Below are 26,217 nucleotides of genomic sequence, written 5' to 3' on the forward strand. Positions count from 1 at the left end.
AAAATGTTCCATGGGCATTAGAATAGAATGAGTATTCTTTTGTTCTGGGGTGTAGTGTTCTATATATATCTATGAGGTCCAACTCGTCGAGTATGGCATTCAAAGCCTTTGATTCTTTGCTTAGTTTTTGCCAGGGTGTTCTGTCTATTTCTGAGAGTGGAGTGTTGAGGTCCCCTACTATTAATGTATTTTTATCTATATGTCTCTTTATTCTGGTTAAGAGTTGGCTTGTGTATCTTGCTGCTCCCTTGTTGGGGGCATATATATTTATAATTGTCATATCCACTTGTTGAATACTTCCTTTAAGAATAATATAGTGCCCTTCTGCATCTCTAACTATAGTCTGTAGTTTAAAATCCAGTTTATCTGATATGAGAATTGCTACCCCAGCTTTCTTTTGAGGTCCATTTGCGTGAAAGATGGTACTCCATCCCCTTACTCTCAGTCTGAATGCATCTTTGGGTTCGAAATGAGTCTCTTGTAGACAGCAAATGGATGGGTCATTTCTTTTTATCCAATCTGCAACCCTGTGGCGTTTAAAGCAAGAATTTAAACCATTAATGTTAAGGCTGAGTACTGAGAGATATGCTTTTAATTCTGCCATGTTGTCAGTAAAGTCTTTGTTTGTATTGGCTGTGACTTTCTGTTTTGTATCACTCTTGGGGCCTTTTTACTTTTATAGAACCCCCCGTAATACCTCCTGTGTAGGGCTGGTTTCGTGGTTACGAAATTGGCTAGTGACTGTCGATTCTGAAATGTCTTTATTTCTCCATCAATTCTGAATGACAGCCTTGCTGGATAAAGGATCCTTGGCTGCATGTTTTTCTCTGAAAGAGCTTTAAAAATGCTCCCCCACCTCTTTCTCTCATTCCAGGTCTGTGTAGACAGGTCTGACGTAATTCTGATGCCTTTGCCTTGGTACGTGAGAAATTTCTTTGCCCTGGCTGCTTTCAATACTGTATCCTTGGATCTCATATTTGTGAATTGCACTATGACGTGATGTGGTGTAGGTCTGTCATGGTTGAGCTTGGGAGGGGTCCTCTCTGCCTCTTGGACACGAATTTTTGTTTCCCTTGCTAGATTAGGGAAGTTTTCAGCTACAATTTGTTCAAATATCTCTTCTAGACCTCTGTTTTTCTCCACCCCCTCGGGGATGCCGATGATTCTAACATTGGATCGTTTCGTTGAGTCAGTAATCTCCCGTAGCCAACATTCGTGGGCGTGGATTTTTTTAAGACCATCTTCTATTTTTATTTTTTCCTCTATTAACCCATCCTCCAATTCACTAACCCTTTCCTCTGCTTCGGTGACCCTGGCCGTCAGAGCCTCTAGTTTTGCCTGCATTTGGCTCATAGAATTTTTAATTTCTGTCAAATTCGCTCTCATTTCTGTCCTTAGGGATTCTATATTCTCAGTAACATTTTCCTGAATACTTTTTTCAAGTCTACTCATTATCTTGACCATTGTTACTCTGAATTCCATTTCTGATAATTTGGTTACATCCACATCCGTTACTTCTGTGGCAGAGGCCACTGACTCACTGTCTTTTCTTTGCTGGGGGGGGCTTCTCCTTCTTGTCATTCTAATGAGGGGAGGTTGCAGGGTTGTCCAGAGCCCCAAATTATTGACTGGGTCCCAGGCCGTGCCCTTTGTTTTATAGGGATCTTAGAGATGTGGGCTTCTTCTTTAAAGATTTTATTTATTTACTTATCTGAGAGAGGGAGACAGACAGTCAGCAAGAACGGAACAGAAGCAGGGGAGTGGGAGAGGAAGAAGCAGGCTCCCAGCGGAGGAGCCCGATGAGGGACTCCTTTCCGGAACGCTGGGATCACGTCCTAAGCCAGAGACAGGCGCTCAATGACTGCGCCACCCAGTCGCCTCGGGTTGTGGGCTTCTTGATTTTTCAGCCTGCCTTCTGTGTTCTGGGGGAGGGGCCTGCCGCGCTGATACTCAGGCAACCCTGTTTGGGTAGAGTCTTCGTGTCCCCTGCGAGGGGGGATGGTGATGGGCACTCTCTGAGCCGGTATTTCCAGGCTTTTGTTCTCTGGCGGCTTTCCCTGGCGGCCGGCTATGCCTCTTCTGAGGGTCAGAGCAGCAGAGGCTGCATTGTCACAGAACAGAGGGATCGCGGACCGTTCTCCACTGATGTTCTGGCCACTTTAACTCTGTTACTGTTGGTGCTGCTCAACCCTGCAGCGTCCCGGGATGTGCGCCCCACACCCGGCGTCCCAGCCCTCACTTCCAGGGCCGGCGCGTCTCTGTCCTTTGTGTTTCTAATGCCGCCAGCCACCGGCCGCCCCGCGTGCTCCAGGGTCTCCCGGTCTCAGTCTATGCCCGGTGAGCACACCTCGATTCCGGAGGAGTTTCGGGAGAAGCCTGGTGGTGCGCGCACCCGGTTCAGGGTCTCAGTCTGCTGTTTCGCGGGTGCCGACCGCGAGTCCGCCCGCTCCCCCGTGCAGGTGGCCCGCCAGCCGCCAGCCAGCCGCCCCGCGCGCGCTCCGGGAGTTCCCGGTCTCAGTCTGGATCCCGTGAGCACACCGGGATTCCGGTGTTCCGGGAGATGCCTGGTGGCGCGCGCGTTCACGGCTCACCGGTCTCAGTCCGCTCTCTCGCAGGTGCCCTCTGTGAGTCCGCCTGCTCCCCCGTGCAGGTGGCTGCCGCTTCCCGGAGCCCAAAAGCGGCGGCTCCCTCCCCCTTCCGTTTATCTTCCGATATCTGTGCACGGTTTACAGCTCCCCTCTTGGTACCTCAATACTCAGCGCTGGAGATGTTCATTTGTAGAGATCCAGATGCATCATCCTGTGTCTCAGGCTGATTCCGTGGTTATTTAGGCTGGTCTCCATTTTTACTTTTATTCTTATTACCTTTTATTTCTTATTTTTCACTTTGTTCTTCTTTTGTTACTTTTACATACTGGAATATTATTCATTTTGTATTTTTCTAACATAGGCATTTAAAGCTATAATACTCATTATAACTAATACTTCACTGCATTTCAAATATTTTGATAGTCTATGTTTTTATTATTATTTAGCTTGAAATATTCTCTACTTTTCCTTGTGATGTATGTTTTATTCATGAATTACTTGAAATGGTGTAAGTTTAATTTCACAATACTTGGAAATTTTCATCATGATATTATTGATTTTTAACTGCATACCACCGTAGTCAGAAAGTATGTTCTGAGTATAGTTCCATGATATTTATTAAACTTGATCTGTTCTTTATCTTAATGTTATAGTTTCCTTTAAAAGTAATGTGTATTTTTCAGTATCAGAGTATAAAGTTCTGTACATGCCAATTCAGTCAAGTTGGTTGAGAGACATTTCTTGGTTTTGAGGTTTATTTGTACATCCTCTATCCTTAATGACATTGAGATAAATGTCCCCTAATTACTGAAATTGTACATTTATCTGTATTCCCAATATAAAATTTCTTTATAGTTCCCTTTAGTTCTGTCCATTTTCTGCTTTGTATTTTCTTAAAAAATATTGAGGTGAAATCCATATAACAAAATTGATCAGTTAGAGTGAACAATTTAAAGGCATTTAGTACATTCATAATGTTGCTCAACTGCCACTTTTATCTAGTTTTCGAATATTTCCATCACTTACCATTTAGCAGTTTCTCCCCATCCTTCCTTACCACAGCCCCTGGCAACCACAAATCTATTTCTGTCTCTGTGGGTTTATCTTTTCTGGATAGTTCATATAAATGGAATTATATAATATTTGTCCTTTTTTGTTCGGCTTCTTTCATTAGCATAAAGATTTTGTGGTACCTCCATGTGGTAGCATGTGTGAGTACTTCATTCTTCTTTTTGGTTAAATAGCATCGCATTGTATATCTGTATCTATATCATCTATATCTATATATACACAATAATTTTTATACAACATAAAAGAATTGTGTCATATATATTATATATGTCATATAATGTCTAACTCCAAAAGAGGGCATGCCACTTCTTCTGTTAATATTGGAGGAGAAGGTTTGAGTGAGTTTAATTTTTTGATGACTTGGGTGTGGGCATTATTATAGGTTTAACTGATTTAATTAATACTCTAATTTCAAAATTGTGAGGACCATATCAGGATTTTTCCTTTAGAATGGCTTGGGATAGGAACACTGAAGATATTCCAGAGATCTTTTTATGCTTTACAGACAAGCGTCCAACTTTCTGAATGCAAGGAGATCTCTCTGTACTTTACAGACTAGCTCTAAGCTTTTGGGTTGGTGAAGAATTCTCTTTTTATCTAATTCCTACCCACCTCCTGCTTCCTGTGCCTCCAGAGATCTTTCTCCTCTTCGTTGCCTCATTCCAACTTTCAGAAGACAGCAGCTGTATTCTTGTGAAAGAGAGATTTCTCTCAGCTTTCCCACCCTGCATGTAGCCTTTGGCACATTACCCCCTTACATTTGATATGGGAGTGAGTTTTTGTGCGGGTGCAGGCTCAATCTGTAGCTAGGGCTCCTTAGAATTCTCATCTGTTTTGCCAGGCCCCACATGTATTTCGTACATTTGTAGAAATTTGTCTTTTTCTTTAACATCCCGGCCTACGGCAAGTTTGTTCTCTCTGTGCTTCTTTGTTAGGGATTGTAGCAGTCTTGGGTCCTTTATTCTCCTATATCAAGTGCTCATGACTATTAGAAATTTAGTTTATTTAGATTGTTTCAGCTATCCAGTGAGTTCCCAAAGAGCTACCTTGTTCTCATTGTTAGGTAGAAGCAATGTTCTCTTGAAAATATCTCCTCTGTGCTATGGTTTTGTATATGTGTATATTTATTTGTAAAATCAGGTTTCCCCCAAAAAGCCCAGACCAAGATCCACCATGCTTTGAGTCTTTAGATAATCACAAATTAGAGTTCACAAATGCAGTGTTAAAAAGACAAAATTCTGAGCATGATCGAGTTAGTATTTAGGGGTTTGGGAAGTTTAAATACAATATAAATATACCTCAGAAGCCAAGAAACCATGTATAACTGTTCTCCTTCTGGGCTATGAGCTCTCAGAATTCTCCCTTCTGACTACTTAATCTAGTGACTGCATAATCATAACTGTTCCTATATGACAACTTCCTAGGATAGCCCCTTACCTCTCTTGAATGAAGCAGAAAGGATGAGGGAATGAGCAAGGTCCCAAATGGGAGGACTCTATAGAGGGGAAGGGAAAGGGATGGAGGAAAAGGCAGATAAGGGGAGAGGCAGTGAGTGGGGTTGGAATACAGGGAATGGAATAGTCAGGGAGGCTCTGGGGAGAACCCAGGCAGGCTTCCTAGAAGAGCAGGGAGCTGATGGCTAGAACCCAGTAACTCAGTTCCCATGAGTCCTCAGCATCATCTGTGGAGAAAGTCTGAGCAAAGGAGGGGAGGAGGCTGGCCTGTTCCCGTGAGTTATTTCTGAATGCATTATTCATATTTGATAAATCATTTAGAGGCAGCTACTTTATTAGCTTATAAAGCACATTATATGGTTTTAAATTGTTAATACAGGCTGTTGTGATGCATATTGTACCTCAGAAAAGCCATGCATCACTTTAATTCATAGCCTCATTATAAAGCTTGTTACAAAGTGCTGCATTATTGCATGAAGGATAGTGGAGTAACATTTCTGCAAGAAACCTGAATGTTTTATTTACATCATTGGTGGCTTGGTATAACCTATAAGAAATGCTTTGGAAGATGGAATCAGATCAGATTCTGAGTTTTGAGGACAGATACCTATTATCTGCCTCCTCCAGACTTCTCTTAATCCAGACTTAGCATCTGGTTCAAGGCTGCATACGTAAGTATCCAGAAAAGTCTTGCTTGAGTGATCACTTCCTTGGATGAGTCAGCTTGTCCACTTCTCTAGGATCCCCAGAAACATTTGTGCAAACCTGAGCCTAGGAATGGCTTTTCCTTTATTCATTTAAGAGACATTGATCCCCGTGTACTTGTTAGGCACTGCGCTAGACACTGGAAATAAATGGTTAAGAGTATAGCCTGGGGGCGCCTGGTGACACAGCGGTTAAAGGTCTGCCTTCGGCTCAGGGCGTGGTCCCGGCGTTATGGGATGGAGCCCCACATCAGGCTCCTCCGCTATGAGCCTGCTTCTTCCTCTCCCACTCCCCCTGCTTGTGTTCCCTCTCTTGCTGTCTGTCTCTATCTCTGTCAAATAAATAAATAAAATCTTAAAAAAAAAAAAAAAGTATAGCCTTATTCCCTGATTTCAGGAAGTTTACCAGTGCTTCCAATAAGAAGGAGAGAAGGGTGGATTTTTGCTGGGGTACTGAAATTGAGTTACAATCTACATCTACAATTTGTAGGTGACAAGGGTAGCATTCTAGTAAATAACCAAATTTTCAGAAGTCTGAGTGACCAACAGACCTTCATTCAAAATGAAATTCAGACCACCTCCTCCAGGAATCCCACCTTGACAAAGATGTCAAACAAATCTAAGTTGGAATCCTGGTTCACCTACTGGCTGTTTGTCCTTGGGTAGGTCACTTAACCTCATTGGTACTCAGCGTTCTCATCTGTAAAATGAGAATAATTATTGCCTTATCTCACTGACTCACTATGAATATTAAATAAAAGAGTTGAGAGTTTGAGACATTTCAGGTGCTCAATAAATTGTTGGTGTTTCAAACCATTCAGCAGCTGAAAGCAGAAGGTAGCAATGTGCCTCAAACTGACCTGAAACATGCTTAGGTACGCAGCATGGCATTCACGATTGTAAAGTATCACAGATGCAATTATATTTTAGGTTAGTGTTAAAGCCTCTGAAAATTAAAGACCCCCTTTAGATCAAGTATAATCTAATTCAGTATCTGTGCCTTGGCCTCTTTCTCCCCTTGTGAATTGTTACTCTGTGCAGGGCTTTCTAGAATTTAAAGGAGGGCACTGTCTCTCATTTGAAACCAATGGAAACACTAGTTAGCTCATGGTGAGGGTTCATATTGAAGAATAATTGAGAATGATGTAGGTCGGAAGAGGAAAAGTCATGAGGGGCATTAAACATTAGTTCAAAGAATGCAGGGTTGAAGAGAAGATAATAGGCAGCCAGTGCTGCTACCCAGAGACCTAGAGAAAGGGTTACGTTATTAGAGCTTGACTTTGGAAGTCATGTGGGTCACGGTGTGGTTTTGGCATGGGGGTAGGTGGTGGGGGCTAAATTAGGGAGGACCAAATCTTGACCAGTTTGGGTGGTAGAGCAGTCTTAGCATCTCCCAGATTCTGCAGTTACTGCCTCCCCCAATTTTCCTGACATCTCAACCATCAACTCATGTGGGGCACCCAAGTCCCCTGTTGGCATAGTCTTCCCTCCATAACACAGAGAAAAATAATGCCACCTACAACTCTCATTAAGAAATAAGTGCTTCTGTAAGTTTCTTGAGCAACTCTAGGAAAAGCAGAGTTAAGAAAACTTTGAAAAGGAAAGAAAATTCATATCCAAGCAACATTATACTAAACTTGGGAATTGGAAATGCCTTCTTCATATATAATGAAAATGTGCAATAACATTTGCCTTTATGTTTATTGTTAGCATATAGAATGATGGAATGTAGATGTCTGTGCCCCCAAATCACCTGCATGCTGAAACTTACGTCTTACTAGAAATAATTTTTTATGATTTATGGAACACTTTTTTGAATGTCAAAAACAGAAAAAAAGACAAGACACATATTGGAGAGTTAATGAAGCTCAGTGTTAGCTAGTCATTTACATTAAAACTAAGCATAGAAGAGGAGGGAGAATCTGTGCAAATACCTTTTTTAGATGATACCTGTGCTAACAGGTGAATATTCAGACCAAACAAACTTTCTTATCTGGCACCCTTTGATTTCAGAATCCATGAAATAGAGTAAGGGAGAGAAGTGCCAAGATCCCAAGGATCTTTCTGAAAATGAGTTGCTAACATTGGCTGACTTTCTTCTAACTTTTTACTTACAAAACCAGCACTTCTACATGCTTTCACTCTAATTTCGAGACTTAGGCATTTTTACTAAAGTAAGAGGCAGATGAATGATGAATTCCATTCACATTCACTTGGTGTTAGATATGGCAAGTGAGCAGAAAATATCCTTCGCATTTCTGTGGCTCTTTACACTGTGTAGACTCACTCTGTAGACAGGATCTCATGGGGAAGGGGCAGCATTATTATCTTTACACTCATATTCCTGCTTTACACATGAGGACATGGAAGTTGGGAGGTTTGAGAGGATTTACTCTAGCTAGTAATGGTGAAACTGGACCTGCTATCAATGCTATGAGAGTCTTGTCTGCATGGCTGCTTTTAACAAAGCATGAGGAATATTTTAAAGAACCAGTAACAGTTTCTCTAGAGTTTGCTAAAATGTTAGTGGAATTAAGCTGGTTTTTATATCATTGTTATCATTTGGAAGCATTTAGCATTTGCTAAGTAACATATGTTTATATGCATGGACATTTGATCCTAACAACAAGCTTACAAGGGAGGAATTTTCTTCCTAATTTTATAGACTGGAATCCTGCTTTATTCTAACTGCACATTTCTGAATCATGTACTTAGTCCTCTCATTTCCCTCATGCTCCATCACACGCTTTCTCACCGCAGGCCACCCCATAGGATGGTCAAACACGATCATAGTCTTGCTCTTCTAGGCATGGATTTCTCCTACATCACTAAGGGGAGCAGGGAAGTGTGGCTTGGGGGATGGCAGGTAGCCTCTTTTCTCATTCCTCACTGTCTGCCCCCATCTGTCTCTTCTAGACCCATCCTCTAAGTGCCATCTGATATTCTTAGGCAGTAGTCACTTTGTCTTCCTGTAGCTTGGCTCAAGGCTGCCATGTAAAGTTTCGCTGGTTGTACACTGCAATTCCAGGAGATGCCATTTACTTTTGTAGTTATAACCAAAGACTTTTCTGGAAGATGGCAGTAAAGGGTCTGGAGGAACAGGTGGCCTTTTCTGCTTCATAAAAATGAACCGTTTGAGCTGTGTGGTGACCCTGGGTTGGCTGCGCAGTCTCAGGCGAGGGCCACAGTTCAGCATGTGGCCGTGCTCCCTGAATATCCAAAGTCTTTTCCAATGATCTGAGTGGCACATAGTTCTTGTTCCAGATAGACGATTCACAGTCTAATTATTACAGCTTATAGGTATATATTTCTGTCTACAGATAACTAGATGCAACATTTTAGTCAAGTCTAAACAAGCACCTTGTTGTTGGAAGAACAGATTGCTTTACATTTGTCGTCTGAACAATTGCTATATTTCCTTTGCATTTAAAAAAAATTTGTAACATCACAAAATTGTGCGAAGTATATTTATTGACTCCTTCTTAAAAAAGAAATTTCCTTCTTTCTTTGACTACAGGTTGCTGGTAATATGTTTTTCTGATCTTTTTCCTGCTTTTTTGATAATTGACTATTTAAAATCTTTCTATTATTCTTTGGGAACATGAGCTGCTAAATTCCTTTATATGAATATTCTGAAGTAGAGTGACCACGACTCTTTGTTGGACATGCAGAGAGTTCCCATTTTTTGTTTTGCTATTATAAATATTGTGTACATCTTTTTGTACATCTAAAGGATTTTTTTTTCCTTTAAGATAAATTCTGAGAAATGGAATTCGGTAAAACAACAGAAATATGTTTAACGATCTTGAAACACAGAACCAAATTGATTTACAAGGAACTCTGTTATTTTATTCTCCTAATAGAAGCATTTGAAAAAGCCTGCCTCATTGCACCATCACTAACCCTGAAACAATTTGATAGCAAATAGAATACCCATTTTTATATGCTTTTCTTTCTTATTTTCTAGAAATGTTAAACATTCTCTCACATGTTTATTAGCCATATTATATTTATATTTCTTCTTTTTAAAACATTTGTGTTCATAGTCCATTTGTCTCTTATTGTGTTAGTGCTTTCCTTATTTATTTTCAGGGGCACCTTAATTATTAATGGCATTATTTATTTGTTTATCATATATTTAAAATATATTTCTGAGTTGAGATTTTTAATCCTTTTTTTTTTTTCAGCTAAGAGAGTTCACCACCCTGAAGTCGCCATAGAGGTCAGTGAAATATTTAATATATGGTTTTAGAATGGTATATATTTATCGCTTAAAATGACATCTTAAATTATCTGGAATTTATGTGTCTATGTGACATGTATCTCTGTGGTGCGGTTTCACTTGATTATCTGAATAGTCAAATTTGCCATCTACTTTTAGTAAGGATCCAACTTTTTCCCATTTGTTTGTGGCTTTCCTCAATTCCTGGGGAATCAACTCACCTGATACCCATCTGCTGACTCTGCTCGTACCACTCAAGCTCATCCCCAAAGGAGCCCACCTTTCTTCCCTTCAATTTGATTTAATCATCTTAATAATCACCTGAATTTTTAAAAAGAAATTTTAAATATATTGTGTACCTGAGGTCAACATATTAATACCCTGTTGGATGTTAAATATTTTAAAAATCTCATTGGGCCACTCTGCACATCTCGTCTCTATTTTCTTACCAAAAAATAAAACAATAGAAAAATATCTGGTAAGACTGATGAATCAGTAATAATATACAGGTAGATTCAGAAAATATGGTAGGAAAATGGCCATCTGCATCTCCATCGGAAGGAAATATAAAGGGAAAACTTTTTTGGTAATTGGAGGAATTTGGAGTTATGTTGTTGTGTTACCCGAAAGCACTGAGTTCTCTAAGTTGTCTGATGTTCCCTTAGGAGGTAAACTCCATAACTACAAATATGAAAAAGGGTAGGTTTTGAGGCTTTGTGGAGGATGGATGAGCATTAGGAGAATGGGAGTCTTTAGGAGAATTGACCAAAGAGAAAGAAAGCTCCAGTCAGGGTAGTTGTAAATCAGGTAAGAGTTTCTGTGAGTATATACCAAATACTGTTTTATTTCATCCATTGGCTCAAAAGTGAATCTTAGCTGTTGTTTTGGCATTTAGCTATCTACATTTTAGCTCTTTTGATAAATCTATTTGTTTATTCACATATCTCTCTTTTATATTTTATTTAAAGAGTGGAATTCTGTTCTTTAAAATTATCAGAGCTGTTTTCCCTGACCAAGTAGTGGTCAATGCCACAGATTTAGGGACTCTCAGAGAAAGAAACCTCTTTAGTCAATACATAAGTGCTTAACTTATTATGGGAGGTGGTATTATGTGAGTATAAGGAATTCAGACTCTAGAATCAGAAAATAAGGGTTCTATGTATTCTTCTACCACCTGCTTACCAGACAATTAAACTCTCTATGCTTCAGGTGCATTCTTCATAAACTAGGAGAAATAATCCTTGTAACTACTGTATTTGAAGTTTGGGAGGGGGCAGGTAGGGGAGAGTTCAGTGATGTCCCTTGTACAGTTCTTATTCTGGTACTGAGCATGTGCAAACACTTACCGTACATTAGCTGTGTAATAGTAATGCCCCGCCCTCTGGGGAATGTTAAATGTTGTCTTACTGAGATGTGGAAGAGAAGGAAGGTTCTACAACCTCACAGGGACAGCATTTTATCACAGCAAGTAGAAAAGTTTGCATATAAGTTCTTTGAGAGCTCGGATTGTTCAGAGCTCTGGATGTCCCTTGTCTTCAGTAGATGAAAAATTAATATTTGTTAAACTGGGAATCCAATCCACTATGTTTCAACCTTGGTAAATAATCACCTCTAGGGTCTTCATTGGATCTATAATGCAACAATGAGGGCTGTCAGGACTGTTTTAAGCCAGCTTTTGTGGATCTCATTTTCTTTATGGGTATTATGGAGGGAAGGAGAAGATACCCTTTCTCTAAGGTCCATACCAGTTCTATGATGCTGAAATTCTCAGACTCTATCCCTCGTCTACTATGACAAAATCTCGCTCTCTGAGAATACAAAAGGCAGCACCAAACCTGGGTTGGCTGCAAGATGGAATAAATCAGGAGGTGCAGAGCTGTACTATCTTGCCCTAGGCCTTGAAGCCTAACGCACATCCTGTTTTGCCTCCGTTTCCTTCCAATTAAATGAAGTTCTGCTGCATTCCAACTGCAAGATAAACAAGGCATTTATCCCAGTCAATTTTAACAACCTTTCCTTTGTACATTTGCATATAGCTTAACTTTCATACAACCGTGGGAAGCTCATAAAATCTCAGCCTGTGCTGACCATAAAAAAAAGGTATTTTTGTATATTGTTGGGTTTGTGTACTTCCTTGAGGCACTAGAGGAACTGCAGGAGCCTTTAAAACTAATTAACAGCCCCCTGTTGGGGACATGGCACTTTGCAGTGATTTATCCTAGGTGGGAGTACAGACCTGTGCTAGGAGAACTTTCAAAGCTGTGTGCAGCTCTGAGGGGATTTGTGAAGTGGTGTTATTTACCACACACCTCCCACTACCCACTTTTTTTGGTGGAGAGTGGAATAGAAATATTTAATACATCCCCATCTTAACAGGAGAGGTAACAACGGGTAATTCTTTACTCCCATGCCCCCGCCACAGTGATAGCCTCCAGAACTTGCAATGAGTGTCTCCTCCCCATACAAATGTTATTGTGTGTTTTAGAAAGTCAGGTAAAAGTGCTGTTCCTGCACAGCTTACGGTACTTCTGACATGTTTTAAAATGAGTGACTCCAGAACTTGATATAGTTATTGCTGCCATAATGCTTTGGGGTACCCATTTCCCTTTCTCCCAGTTGCAGAATGATCTGATGCCGTGAGATACTAGATTTTTAAAGCACCTTTTCTAGCTGCAGAAGCAGACTTGTTTTCAGTGGATAATCTCCCCCCAGAAGTCCCTGAAATGGGCTCATTAAGGACTGGGGGGGGGGGCAACTTGGTTGTTTCCATTCCCACTGACTCCCTTCCCCAGTGCTCCCTTCTCACACAAGGGCGTTTATTACTGACCAGCAAGTAGGCTCGAGATCAAGCAAGAAAAAATGAAAACTGAAAATAAATTGAGTAGAGAAGAAAAGCCCATACAAGCATTCCAGGGAAGAAGATCCAGAATGACTGGAGAAATCTTGGATCCACCTACATCACGTGCTAGCTGAGAAGCCATCAGGAGTTACTACAGCTTTCCAATCCTCAGTTTCTTCATTGATAAAATGAGAATTAAATGAGACAGTCTTCTTGAGAGTCTTAGCATGGTCAGCATCCCATGGAAAGGTTGAAAATGGATTTATAAATGAAAGGAGTTTTGACTGTAGAATTTCTGGCATCAGAGAATTTCATTCCATTTGAACCACTGTTCTTACCCTGATGGGTCTATCTAGTGTGTCTGAATAAGAAAACAAGTAGGCTTTCACTTTGTCCCTAATCTCCAATGTCTAGTCACCTGTTCCACTTCTCCATACCTAGGCTCTCAGGGACTCTCCATCCTTGGCTCCCAGTCAACATTTGCCCTCTGAAAAGCTGCAGGAACTCACCTGGCCTTTTTGACTCATTCCTAAATGTTTCCATGATTATTTTAGTCTTGAGTCTTGAATCATAAACCTTCATAGCCAAGACAGCGACTGGATCCCATGTGAACTGTGCAATGGCCATTTGAACATACAGATACCTCAACTAGAGGTACCATCTTGAACTGTAAGAGGATAGAGTCAGAGTTAATCCTATCTATAGAAGAGCATTAATTTAAAATAGATATTTTTATTTTCTTCCATTTTCCATTCTTTGTTAAGTCTGAAGGATATGAAGTAGAAGGAAGAGAAAGAACATGCATAGAACACAAGCAGAGATAGACATAATATGGATACATTCTACCAAACAAGCAAAACCAACTTATAATTCAGTTACATTTGGATATGGCAGTTTTTTACTGAAACAAAACCATTGAGGAATGTGATAACAATTAGTAAAACTCATGAATGAGTGAGAGGCATTGAAAAAGGAAAAAATGAACAATTGAAAATACCACCTTTTATTTATACAGCACTCTGAATAATTTAAAGACTTTTTCATGACCAATAAAAGACTGAATCCCACATTATTTGTGAAAAGAAAGGAGGGAGGGTATTTTTACCCCAATTTATGGATAAAGAAATAGTTTCAGGGTCCAAGGTTATGCAATAAATAAGAAGTTCCTCTCTGTGGCAATTAGGCTTATGGAAAAAATGGTTAACAGAGTCTAGAAGGTTAGTGGGTGTTTTTTCTAGACTGGTCAATCCTAAATTTCAATCCAGAGAAATAAGATGGGGTAAAGCAAGTGAGTGGAAGAAGAGAAAAAGAACATTTCTTTTTTTTTTTTTCTTGCAGTGAATTAAATGCAACTGCAGTTATCAGAATCTCAATATGCAAAATCTGAAATTAGCCAGTACTAGAAACTCCCAGTACCAATTTGGATATCTAAGACTTATAAAACAGTGAAACCTGATTTTGTACTTTTAGATTAATATACCAACTTTGTTTTTGTAAGTTTAATAATTGAATAAATATATGTTTATTGGCATGGAATGATATGGTGATGTCCATTATATACTTTTAGGGAAAAATATGAAATGTGATTCTGTTTCTTTTTAAAATACGTGTATTTACTTATATTTAGCATTCAACAATAGGAAAAAAGTCTGAAATAGCAACATGAACTTTTTTTTCAGATTTACGGGAGTATAATTGGCAAAATTGTAAGGTATTTAAAGTGTACAGTGTGCTGATTTGATATATGTAAACATTGTGAAAAGAGCACAAACATTTAATAGCAGCTATATTGGAGTGAATGGATGATGGGTGTTTTTGTCTCACATATTTACCTGTGTGTGTGTGTGTAAGAACATTTAAATTCTACTCTCAGTAAATTTCAATTACACGATACAGTGTTATCAATTATAGTAATCATATTATACATTAGATCCTCAGACCTTATTCATCAGATAGCTGAAAGCTTGTATCTTTTACCAACCTCTGTCTACTTCCCCCACCCAAAGCTTCGGCAACTACTTTTCTACCTTTTGTTTCTGTAAGTTCAATTTTGGTTTAGATTCCAAATATACATAATACCATGTAGTATTTGTCTTTCTCCATCTGGCTTATTTCACTTAGCATTATATTCTTCATTTTCATATATGTAGTTGGAAGTGATACACTGTTCTTTTTCAAGGCTGAATAATATTTCACTATATATCATTTTTTGTTCCGTTCATTAAAAATAATGTTAACCTCAAATATTTCACAGTCCAAAGGGAAGACTGCCTTAGCCTGATCATTTTATTCTGGAGGTGACGATATGGAGCCAGCAGTATGATTTTGGTGCTGAAGTCACAACAATATTCAGATCATGCAGAATCATACCAGAAGAAAAATGTTGTGTACTTCATTGGTTACTGGTATTCATCTATGCAGACTTCCTTTTCCTTTGCAACAAATTGCTGAGAACTGATCCTGAAAAACTGAAGTTTTGTTGGAAATTAGGAGAGAAAGAAGGAATACCTTTGGAGCCAGAACTCCAAATCCTTCCTCAGATTCAAAACTCAGCCATCCCACTTACTAGTTTTGTGCTTCAGGCAAGTTTTTCAACATTTCTGTGCTTTAAGTTACAGAATCGTAGTACATGTCTCCTAGGGCTCGGTGAAGAGTACATGAGATAGTGCAGAGTACCTGAGCGAGCATGAACAAATGCTCAATTTCATCATCAATCGGCAGGCCTGACGACTTGATTGCAAGCCCAAGACAACGGCAGTTCTGAGGAGAACAGAGAAAGGTGTTGCATTAGTAATTAATAAGATGAACTTGATGGCAAGTAAAAGAGGCTTTAAAAGTTGGTATTTAATATCTCATTTATTACACAATCCATTGCGAGCATTTCTAGGGTTGGTTTCAGTAGCTTAGTGATGACACCAAAGACTCAGGAGCTCAGTTATTCTCAAATATTATTTGTTCCATATATGATGTATGTTGCAGCTCTATATAGAAAGCAGGTGGTGGAAACCAAATAATCTATAAGGAAAATTTTTCTTAGGAACATCACCCCATCCTTCTTCACCCCAAAGATTTTACTTTATGCCTCTTTGCCTAGAAATCTATTGTGCGGTTGCTCATAACTGTGGAAGAATTCAGAAAGCAAAAATGTGGTAAAAGAGGACTGGAATGCATTATTCATTCTCTCAAACTGGGCACATTGTTGTCTGAACAGAGTAGAGCTGTCTTGAGCATGGATGAAGGATGAGTGGGACACTCTGGATATGCAGTGATGGTCATGGAAAGACTTAATTGGACATAAAATGTCAGTACCACTGTGGCACACATTTTGGGTACCATTGACCCTAGGAGCTTCGTAGTCAATGGTGGACATGGCCTGAATGTCACATCATTAATACTGTGGCATATTTTGCCTTGCCTTTTTGGAAAAGGGCTTGCAGATGTTACTCTTTACAGTATAGCTCAACCTGTGTAACTGGTTGTAAATTCTGGGCAAGGTATACTTCTAGGTAGCATGGAGAAGTACCTACAATAAATAAATGCTTTTTTTTTTTTAAGATTTTATTTATTTATTTGACAGAGATAGAGACAGCCAGCGAGAGAGGGAACACAAGCAGGGGGAGTGGGAGAGGAAGAAGCAGGCTCATAGCGGAGGAGCCTGATGTGGGGCTCAATCCCATAACGCTGGGACCACGCCCTGAGCTGAAGGCAAACGCCTAACCGCTGTGCCACCCAGGCGCCCCAATAAATGCTTTTAATAATAGTGCTGTAAATCTGATGATCAGCGTATCTCAGAGAATTTTACAAAGAACTTTGGGGTTTTGGTGGGGACTTTTTTTGTTTGTTTGTTTGCTTAGGTTTTACAGTGAAAACTAAACTTTCTTAATTGATTTTATTACTTGTTTCACCAAAATCTCATTTTGCAGTGCTTTGCACATTACCACATAGCTTCAGAGCCCAAAATTATCCCTGATTTAGATTTATGGGAAGAGTTTGCATATTTTACAAACATGGATTTTCTTCTGGTTCTAACAAAGTGCATTTATTTTGTGTACAAACAATATATCTATTTTGGAATGCTTTTATTTAAATTCTAATGATTTATGGGCACTGTGGTTTGGCTGCCCATGTAGCATTTTATCTGGCCCTTTCTAGAACCCTAACTCTTTAATTGAGCAAGGGAATACTACAGAAGCTCATTGATCACTATCTTTTGGCTTCGGCATTCTCTCTATTGTGGGAAAGGGGGGGACAAGGTTCTATTTAGTTTTTGTTTGCTTTTATTATTTCCTTCAACTCTCTGGCTGGTTATTGCATTCCTGTATCATTTTGAAATTTATAGTCTATTTAATAGCATTTTTATTTTTTATGATTATGTCAGTCTTACCCGTAAGAGGGTCTTAGGGAATATGTTTTGAGTTTCTTTCAATAGCAACCACCTCTAGAAACTACCTAACTGAATTATGAGTTTTATTTTTTTACCAGAGGGAGCTATGAAACAGAAATGATTTTAGATGTAGATTATAATAATAATTTGGAGGCATCTTTATGATGTGTGAGTTTCATATGACTCTCAAGCCTAGTGCTCCTTTGATTATTACTGTTCTAATAGAGCACTGCAAAGCTTCTAAATGTATCCAGTAGCAACCTCCACTTCAGGGGGAGGTGCAAGGAAGCGGGATATGCTTAATGCTGACTCATTCACCAAAATGTCAAGAACAGTTTGTTCAAACTCTCCCAAAGGGTGGCACAAATTGGTGTTTCTTCTCAGAGATTAGGTGTTTACAAGGACTAAAGCATTAAACTATCATTAGTGGGAAGAAAAAAGATAATTTATTGGAAGGGTACAGGGATGTTTCGGGAAGCACAAAGTCCTGTTATGCAAGACCAGATCAAGAAACTAGTAAGTTATCCAGGAACAAGGTGTCCTCCTGTCTGAGCCTCTCACTTACAGAAATGTGAGAGTGGGTCATCCTCATAGATGGACACAGGCATATAATGGTAGATTAAAAAGTCATAATTAGTCATAATTAGAAGTAACATTATAGAATGTAAACCATGTCCCGGGCCGCCTTCCAAGTGCCCTTGGCTCATATTGGCTCATTGGTTCATCACAATGACCCTATGAAAGATTAAATTGATCAGGGAGAAGTTAAGTAACTAGTTTAAGGTGGCATAAACTGGTAAATAATAAAAAGTGGAGACCTGATTTGACCTCAGCTACCCAGCTTCAGACATGAGTTCTGTTTTTCTTCTCTCTCTGCAGACCTTTGTTTTCTATTTTTTCTGCTTCAGCCTGGCCAGATTGCCCCGGCCCCAATATTGCCCATTTCCTGGTTTAGATGTCTGGCAGAGATTGACTAGATTCTCTGGGTTCTAATTCTGAATTTCTGAGAAACACAGTCTGGTCAGTCTGGGTGAACAGCTCAATTGACTGTGGAGAGGGGAATGGGGTCACATGGTTCGGACCTAGATGCCTGGTTTCACTGTGAGTGGCGAGGACAGATCTTATAGGGGGGATATGGCTGAGTAGTCCCTTGAAAAAGCTGTCTCTTATCATTTATAACTAGTAATATAAATATCCACATCTGAGGAGGTCATTCACATGATCTCTAGTACTTCTCTTATATCTTCAATTATTAATTTTAAATCAATTTAATCTCTTTTTCCGCAAGACCAATTTCTATAAGATGAATTAATGGAGATGCACGTACTTTCTAGAGTCATTTTGTTCCTGTCTTTTCTGCATCCATTCCTCTCCAGATTAGAGTAAGTTTAGAAACCAACAAACACAATGAGGATCTAGCCATCCAAAGTTACCCTTAAAGATAATAGCTAAGACTACACCTTATTTAATCCGCACAACAAATCTATGAGGCAGAATCCATACTATTCCCATTTTAACAATGAAAAAACTGAAGCAAAAAGGTTCAAACGAATAATCCAGGTCACACAGTTAGAAAGTGGCAGAACCCACGTCCAAAGCCAGCCTGAGCACAGGACCTGAATTTAAAACAATTACACTACATTAACACATGTGCTTGTTTTTACTTATTGCGGCCAGTATTTGGGGGTGGGGGATAGGCCCCCACCTGAAAATACCACAGCAATCTCAGACATGACAGTGGTTCACAGAGCAAGATCTCCCCATGTGTATCTACATCTGCTCACTCTTAGAAGAAGTACTTGCCACGAATCTTCACAACTCCATGCACATCTGGCAGCACTCGCCTCGTCGTCTCAAGGAAGCTTTGGGCGCTAGAAGCAGTTTTCCTTTGTGGCTGACATGGGGGATGGCGCAGGGGGGGAGTCCTCAATTCAGGCCACTGAGATTGGAATGCTAAATACATTTCTTTAGCGCTGTATAAATTTGAGCAAAGAACCAAACTGCTCTACGCTTCATTTTTAAAATCTGGGTGTTGATGCCTACCTCCCAATTTCTGTGAGGATTAAATGAGGCATGATACACATTTAGTTAATTTGGCTGCTAATTTTAGGGCATACTCGTTGCTTAGTCTCAACTGCCTCCTGTCTCTTCCTTCTCTCCACCTACCAGTATTTAACACCGTGGTCCTCACTGGCCCTTGCACATTTTAGCGTTAGAACTTCTGCTCTAATTGTGTGGCTCTTCAGTCTGCTGTCCTGTGTATCTTCTGCTGTCAAACTGTAGCTTCTGTAATGAGTGAGTGAAACTCAAGAACTCGTAAATCTCCCTGATTTCTCTGCATAGGAAGGCTCACGAGGCAATACTGTGATATTTTAACTGGTCTTTGGATTTGCAAAAAGCCAAAGAAATCATCATCCACTGAAAATAGCTTCCAAGGAGAATCCAGCAGAATAGAGAGATGTTAGGTCATCTCTGGCTTTTTTGAGAGAACTATGAAATATATTCAGCCATCGCTGATTTTTCATGGGTGGAATATTTAGGAAATACGACACTTTATGTTCTAAAATTGTATTTTATGATCAGAATCTGTGAAGTCTTAAATCTGCATTAATAATAATATAGATCTAATTTCTATTGCTCTTTTTTTTTGTAGAATACTCTTATATAAATTTTTCCATCAGCCCTTACAAAAATGAATGAAGTATTTGTTATGATCCCTATTTTATAGATGGGAGAATTGGTTTCCAGAAAGATTAATGGCTTCTCACTTCATTGTTCAAACCAAGGGCTCTCATGCCTTGCAGCATATGGCTTGACAGCATAGAGTTTGGAATCAAAGGGACTGGTTTTCATCTGAGCTTGCAGGGTAGCAAAAATAAAGATAGTAACACCTCCTTCATAAATGAGAAATGTGTTTGGCTGCAAGTACCAGAAAGCCAATTTACGGAGATGTAACCGAGTTGGGGATTATAGATCTCACACAAAAAGAGATGTGGGCCCAGTCAACTGCCAGGACTGGTTTCCTCCTTTGACAGTGTTGTTGACAACCAGTCTGCAGTTCCCTTGGCTTTACCCTATCCTCGTCACCTCTTCCAGAGCTTCAGCCATGCTGCCTGTGTCTGGGGTAGAAATAAGAAGGATGGAATTTTTAGTCTCTCTGTTTCCTTTCATAGACAAAGCAAAGGCTTTGCTTCCTGTAGCCTCCCTACAGACTTTGCTGCTCCGCCACAGTGTGAACTGTTACATGGCCACCACCTGCTAAAAGGGACTCTGGGAAAAAGAATGTTGACCTTGGGGCTGGCAGTGTTGCTGCCCACAACTAGAACTGGGTCACTGTTAGTAAAAAAGGAGAGGTGGATCTTTCCAGGGTCAGCAAGTGTGTCTATCTCACATACCTTTTTAGACATATTTTCTTCAGTGTACATTTTTTTGTGATAGAATAGGTATGTAATAAATAGCATTACATGAAGTAGCATCTGTAAGGTTAATAATTAATAGTATGGTGACAGCACTATTTTTCTTTTCCATAGACAAAAAGCACCTTTGAAAGAAAAATGGTAGTTACTAATAATTATCGAAATCGAACGTTACCTTTTTTTTTATCGTGTTGAATTCTTTATATCTTTCAACTTGTTTTAGCCTCATAATATTCCTCTAAATAATGGTGGATAGTATAATTATTTTAATTTACAGACAGGAAAACTGATCACAGAAGTGAAGGGAATTGCTTAAATTAATGGCAGGGCATGCGCTTTTACTTCAACTCTTGCGGTTGGATCTGAATATCATATACTAGTACTCAAAAGCCACGCCTTCCTCCAGACTGATAGGAGGAGTGACGTAATGATAAGTAATGGTCATTTTGTTGTTGATTCATTACTAAAAAATTAAAAATAGATAATATTCTCTGGTAATAGGATCCCTTGCAATTTAAAATGTATTTCACTATTTGGCATTCAAAAAACACAAAATAGACATTTGATTTGTGTATTTGCCCTCTATAGACAGGTAAGTTTGTGACCCCTAATTAACTTACAGGAAGCCATTCCCTGGTACTAGTCACTGCAGCAGATGATATAGCATTTCCCTTTTTCATTTCTGAGATGTCTTGGGGATCTTTGTACATTCACAATAGGAAAGGAAACTTTGGTTGTTTTCAAGTTAGATGGAAAAAATGTACTTGCCTTTAGTCCGTTTGGCACTAACTGCATTCAGTAACTACTGGATATAGATTTGACCTTGTTAGCCTAGTCTGGGACAGAACAGAGAAGTTGAATGAGGCAGCTAAAAATAAGGCGATGGACGTAGATTGTTGTATGAAACAGGCCGACTCCGCATGGGCTCATCTGCCACCAGAGCTCAGATTTGGGCCATCTGAGGACCACTGCTTGACAGAGAACTCCATACTCACCCCCCATTAATAGTAAAAGAGGCCGCCTTAAAGGAGTTGACTTATCACGTGTTTTCCCCACATAAATATAATTAACTATGAAAGGTGGTGATGGCAGCAGAACATCTGTCTTTAGCTTTCAGATTTTTCACAGTCTGTTGATTAGGTTATGTTTTGTATTATTCCAATGTCCACAGCTGTCAAGTGAAATGGGAGCAGGCCTGCCCGAATCAGGGAGTGGAGGTCTGCAGCGGCTCTTCACGTTCCACGTGGTAATAGCCAGTGACAGCTTCTACTCCGAACAAATTGTTTTCCGTTGGTTGATGGGTCTCAGCTGTTCTAACCTGGGAAGTGATGAGTTTTGCTTTCATTTGGAAAGTAAGATCTGTTCAAATAGAGTTGCTGACTTCTTTGGATGTTGTTGCTTGTTTGATTTCTTTTTCTTTTTCTTTCCTTTTTTTTTTTTTTTTTTTTTTTTTTTTAAGCTATGTGCGTGGGTACATGTAGTGGCGCTTTGGTCCATTTTGACAGCAAGTTCTAAACTTACCAAAGCGTAATATACAGAGGCTTCCAAAGTCTGTGCTGTTCGTGATACATGGGAGGGAGTGATCAACACAAGGGCAGAGGAACATTTCAGACAGTCTCACTCCCACCAGGCTTTCTGAGATTGATTTCCCATCTTGACTCAAGGGCATTCGTTCTCGTGTTGATATCTTTTCCTCGTGAGTGAGGTTCGCTCACACCAATATCCTTGGTAATGCCAAACAGTAGAGTGCTAATTAAAATAATAGGATGGGGAAACACAGAGGGTCTTCCTTCAGAGTTGTCAGATCTACTGAATTTATATGCTGTAAGTGTGAGCACATAGCACGGGAGTTGAGTATGTTTAAAATGGAAAAGTCGAGAAGATTTTTCCTCAGTGCCTTCATGTTCCCGTTCCTTTCTACATTTCAGAACATGGCCTTAGAAAAAGATTTAAACATACTTTGTCCCAAAGGTATGAATAATGAATGATTGCTTGGTTAGTGCACTTTAATAAGCCACAATGAAAGATATCTATTGTTACTCAAGACAACTTTCTGTGATGGTAGAAATGTTCCATAGGACATATGGGTAGTATGCTGGAGGGACTCAACTTTTATTTTTGTTTCATTTCAATTAACTTACCTTTAAAGAGCCACATGTGGCTAGTGCCTGCCATATTGGAAATAGACCATTAATGATAAGCTTTAAAGCCTTCAGCTATTTCAAATGAAGTGTGTTTTTTTGGAGAGCGTTTAATTATTCTGGCATTACTGAAATGGTACCATTGCCACCTAAAAGAGTAACACTGACCATTTCTCATGTCTAGCACAGCAATATTAAATCATAGGCAACAGTAAGAATGAATGTATGAGTATAGTGCCTTACATCTCCAGTGTCCCCTTCCTTTCTTAACTGGATGATTATATTTAAAATAAAATTTCTACATGCAACTACCAAGGAGTAAATACTCTATTAGAGGCAGCTATATTCCTTTTTAACATCACCATAATTATATGACATTTCTATATACTCTAATTATACATGTGGTATCAATCAGAATGGTCACTGAGTCATAGATGAGTCCCGTAAATGATTCTGCATTTAATGTCACCAATGACAAAAGTGTCACAAAATTATTGTTCTAAAGATTTAAGGGTCCCAAAGAGAGTACTAAAAACATTGCATCCCAAATAGAAGAGCTTTTGCCGTATGTGATTCTATTCTCCACTCAAAATCAGCAATACTACTTATGAATATAGTTACCAATATCACAGAATTTTAAACTTTCAAGAAATCTTGTACCTCATTGTCTAAGTAACTACTACATGGTGAATTTGTTGGGGTGGGGAGGGGGAAGTTGCCTGTAAACCATTTTGAATTGTTAATTAAGGGTAGATTGAATCTACCACCATTTCCATTGAGTACAGCTATAACTTCCTGCCATTCATTCTCCCCGAAATGTATTTCCTAGTGTTCCCACCCATAGGACTTGTCAACCACTGCTCCAGGCACTGAGATTGGTGGAAACTTATCCACCGGTTATATTAACACGGGAAAAAAATTCTACCACAATGCACTTAGCTGTCAGCCATATGATCTGAAGTAAATTCAAAGGAATTGATTTGTTTTAATTCTTCAGTATTTCTAATTGGTCCCAAGCTGATTGCCAGTTAGTGTTTATAACATTAAATTCAGGTTAACCATTTGATTGTCAATCTTTGCCTTAGCAATGGACTCTGTAATTTCAGGGCTCCTCGATTTGACTATAACTTCTTAGTGACCATAGTAAGATTTATTTTTTATTTCTCTGTGACATATAGAATGGTTCTGATGACACAAAATATATTCAGGGGGCCTCTAGTAGATTAGCAAAGTGGCTGAATGCCTGGGAGAAGGGGTCAAGGTGATGAATTTTTTTGGTCCTATAGCAAGGAAGACTTGCAGGTATGGTCTGCTATGCACTAAGATGGAAGTAAGAAACTACAATAGAGATCATCAGGTTTGTGAGGCCTGGAAAACCCAGGAGTAAGAGTGCAGACTGGTCATGGGCAGGAGTATTGATGGGCAGAAGGCCAGTGTTGGAGGGTGAGCCTTGAGAAATGTCAAACATCTGAGTAGGGAGAGGAAAACTTGGCAGGCCCAAGAATCTGTTTAGGATAAAAAATAGAGATGAGGCAGAGTGAAAAGATGAGTTTGAGTCCTCCTCTGCTAGAGAGCTGAGCTTTGTTTCTATAAACCCAGGCACAGCATCTGAGACTGGATAAGTAGGACACCGGATTCAGTTTATTTTGTACATTTTTTTCCTTTGATAAAAATATAAATCTCTATTCACTCATTTCCTTCATTTACATTCACATTGATCTGTTAAGACAAGCAGTTGAGATGGGGATAATTTTCCAGTTGAGCATGTGTCAGCATGATGCTAAAAAATGTAGTTGGTGCACTGCACTCACCCCCCAAAAGAGTTGGATGTATTTCCTTTTAAGTAAACAGGCCGTAAGAGAGGAGATGTTAATAAGTAATAAGGAAGGAAGGGATAATAAGCCTTGAAAAAAAATTAAAGCATAGGCTAGATCAGCAGCATTTCATTGAGCAGAATGATGGTCCTTCTTCCTTCTCCTGCTACAGGTTATAGGGAAGGAAATCACACTGACTTGGTTCTGAAATTCTTTATAGGGAAACCTGTTCATCTGAGGCCATACCTTTGCCTATAGTGAGTTTTTACAAACAAATGAATTATAGTCAGAAATTAAAGGAGGGCAGATCGGGGATGGGTTATTAAGTAAACTGCAATCAGAAGTTAAATGAGTGCAGGCCAGAGATCAAGGTTTGAATAATGGGACCTTGGGGAGCCAGAAGCTTCCAAATATTCCAATCACAACTTCATGCTTTGAGGGGTCAGTTGAGTTGATGGAGAGATCAGGCAGCAAGGGCATAAAAAATTCTGCATGAAACATTCTGTGATGAACATTCTCGGCTACAGGTCTTCATTGTGTTCAGGAAGCAGAATCTTACGCATGCTCTCAGAGAAAGCCTAAAGTTTCAAAGAAAGATCATTACAGTCACAAAAAAACGTTCTTTGAAGTACATATACATATGTACATGTGTGTGTTCCCTTCAAAACAGGATCTTACATTTTATACTGTTTTATAATATGGTTTTTCTCACTTACCAGTTTATTCCCTATGTAAAAATTGAAATCTAAATTCATATTCATGGTTCGTTATGGTTTCTACCAAGAAAAAAATGCTGTTTGGTTTGTAACTGCCAGTTAACTGATCTCACGATATCTGAGAGATCACCATTGAAGCTTAAAGATATAGTGACCCAAGATTATCTCAAAGAAGCAAACTTTCACAAAGGTTTAATGGGTATCAATATACAGCTTTTCTCTATTCTGGTTCCAGCTCTGCTCATACCCCTTACCATGACACTCAAAGGCTATAATGAACAAGTATAAGCATTAACGATGGAGATTGGAAGTGGGAAGGGTCTAGGGTTTGTTGGGTCTGGACCTTCAACTTTTTCTGTGCTATTGCACATTTGTAAGGTTTGTTTCAGGTTTCATAGATTTTTATCTGAACATTTTATTGAGATAATTATAGATTTATATTCAGGTATTTTAAAAAACCAACACAGCGATTCTTTGTACACTTTTCCCAGTTTACCCCAAAGGAACCATTTTGCAAAACTGTAATATAATATCACGACCAGGATATTGACATAAATACAATTCACTGATCATACATAAATTTCCCATTTTACTTTTACTGGTATGTCTTGTAAGAATACACAGTTATATTTTTTACTAATGCATATTTAGTAAAGTATTTTTATTCTTTGGTCATATTTTCTAAATTTGAGTATTTAATGCATTTTACCTTTTTTTGGTGTTAGGGTTTAGGGATTTTTTTTTTTCAATTTGAGTATAGTTGAAATGTGATGTTACATTAGTTTCAGGTTTAGTTCTTTTATTTTCTAGGTGTTTAGCCTTTTTTTTTTTTTAAATGCCCTTTCCCTTGGACTTGAACAGTTTACTT

At 39.1% G+C, this 26,217-nt stretch overlaps 1 long non-coding RNA gene across 1 annotated transcript in view; it reads left to right on the top strand.

The window, feature by feature from the left end:
* The window catches only part of LOC148109726 (uncharacterized), a 142,392-nt gene that overhangs the window by 114,627 nt on the left and 1,548 nt on the right, over positions 1 to 26,217 (top strand). The window contains exon 2 of the long non-coding RNA XR_015725093.1: positions 10,005 to 10,039. This is a non-coding gene — a long non-coding RNA (uncharacterized LOC148109726). The remainder of the gene's footprint in view (positions 1 to 10,004; positions 10,040 to 26,217) is intronic.

This window comes from Ursus americanus, chromosome 7 (genome assembly GCF_024610735.1).
Source record: "Ursus americanus isolate L20-20 chromosome 7, mUrsAme1.1.p, whole genome shotgun sequence".
Lineage (NCBI taxonomy): Eukaryota > Metazoa > Chordata > Mammalia > Carnivora > Ursidae > Ursus > Ursus americanus.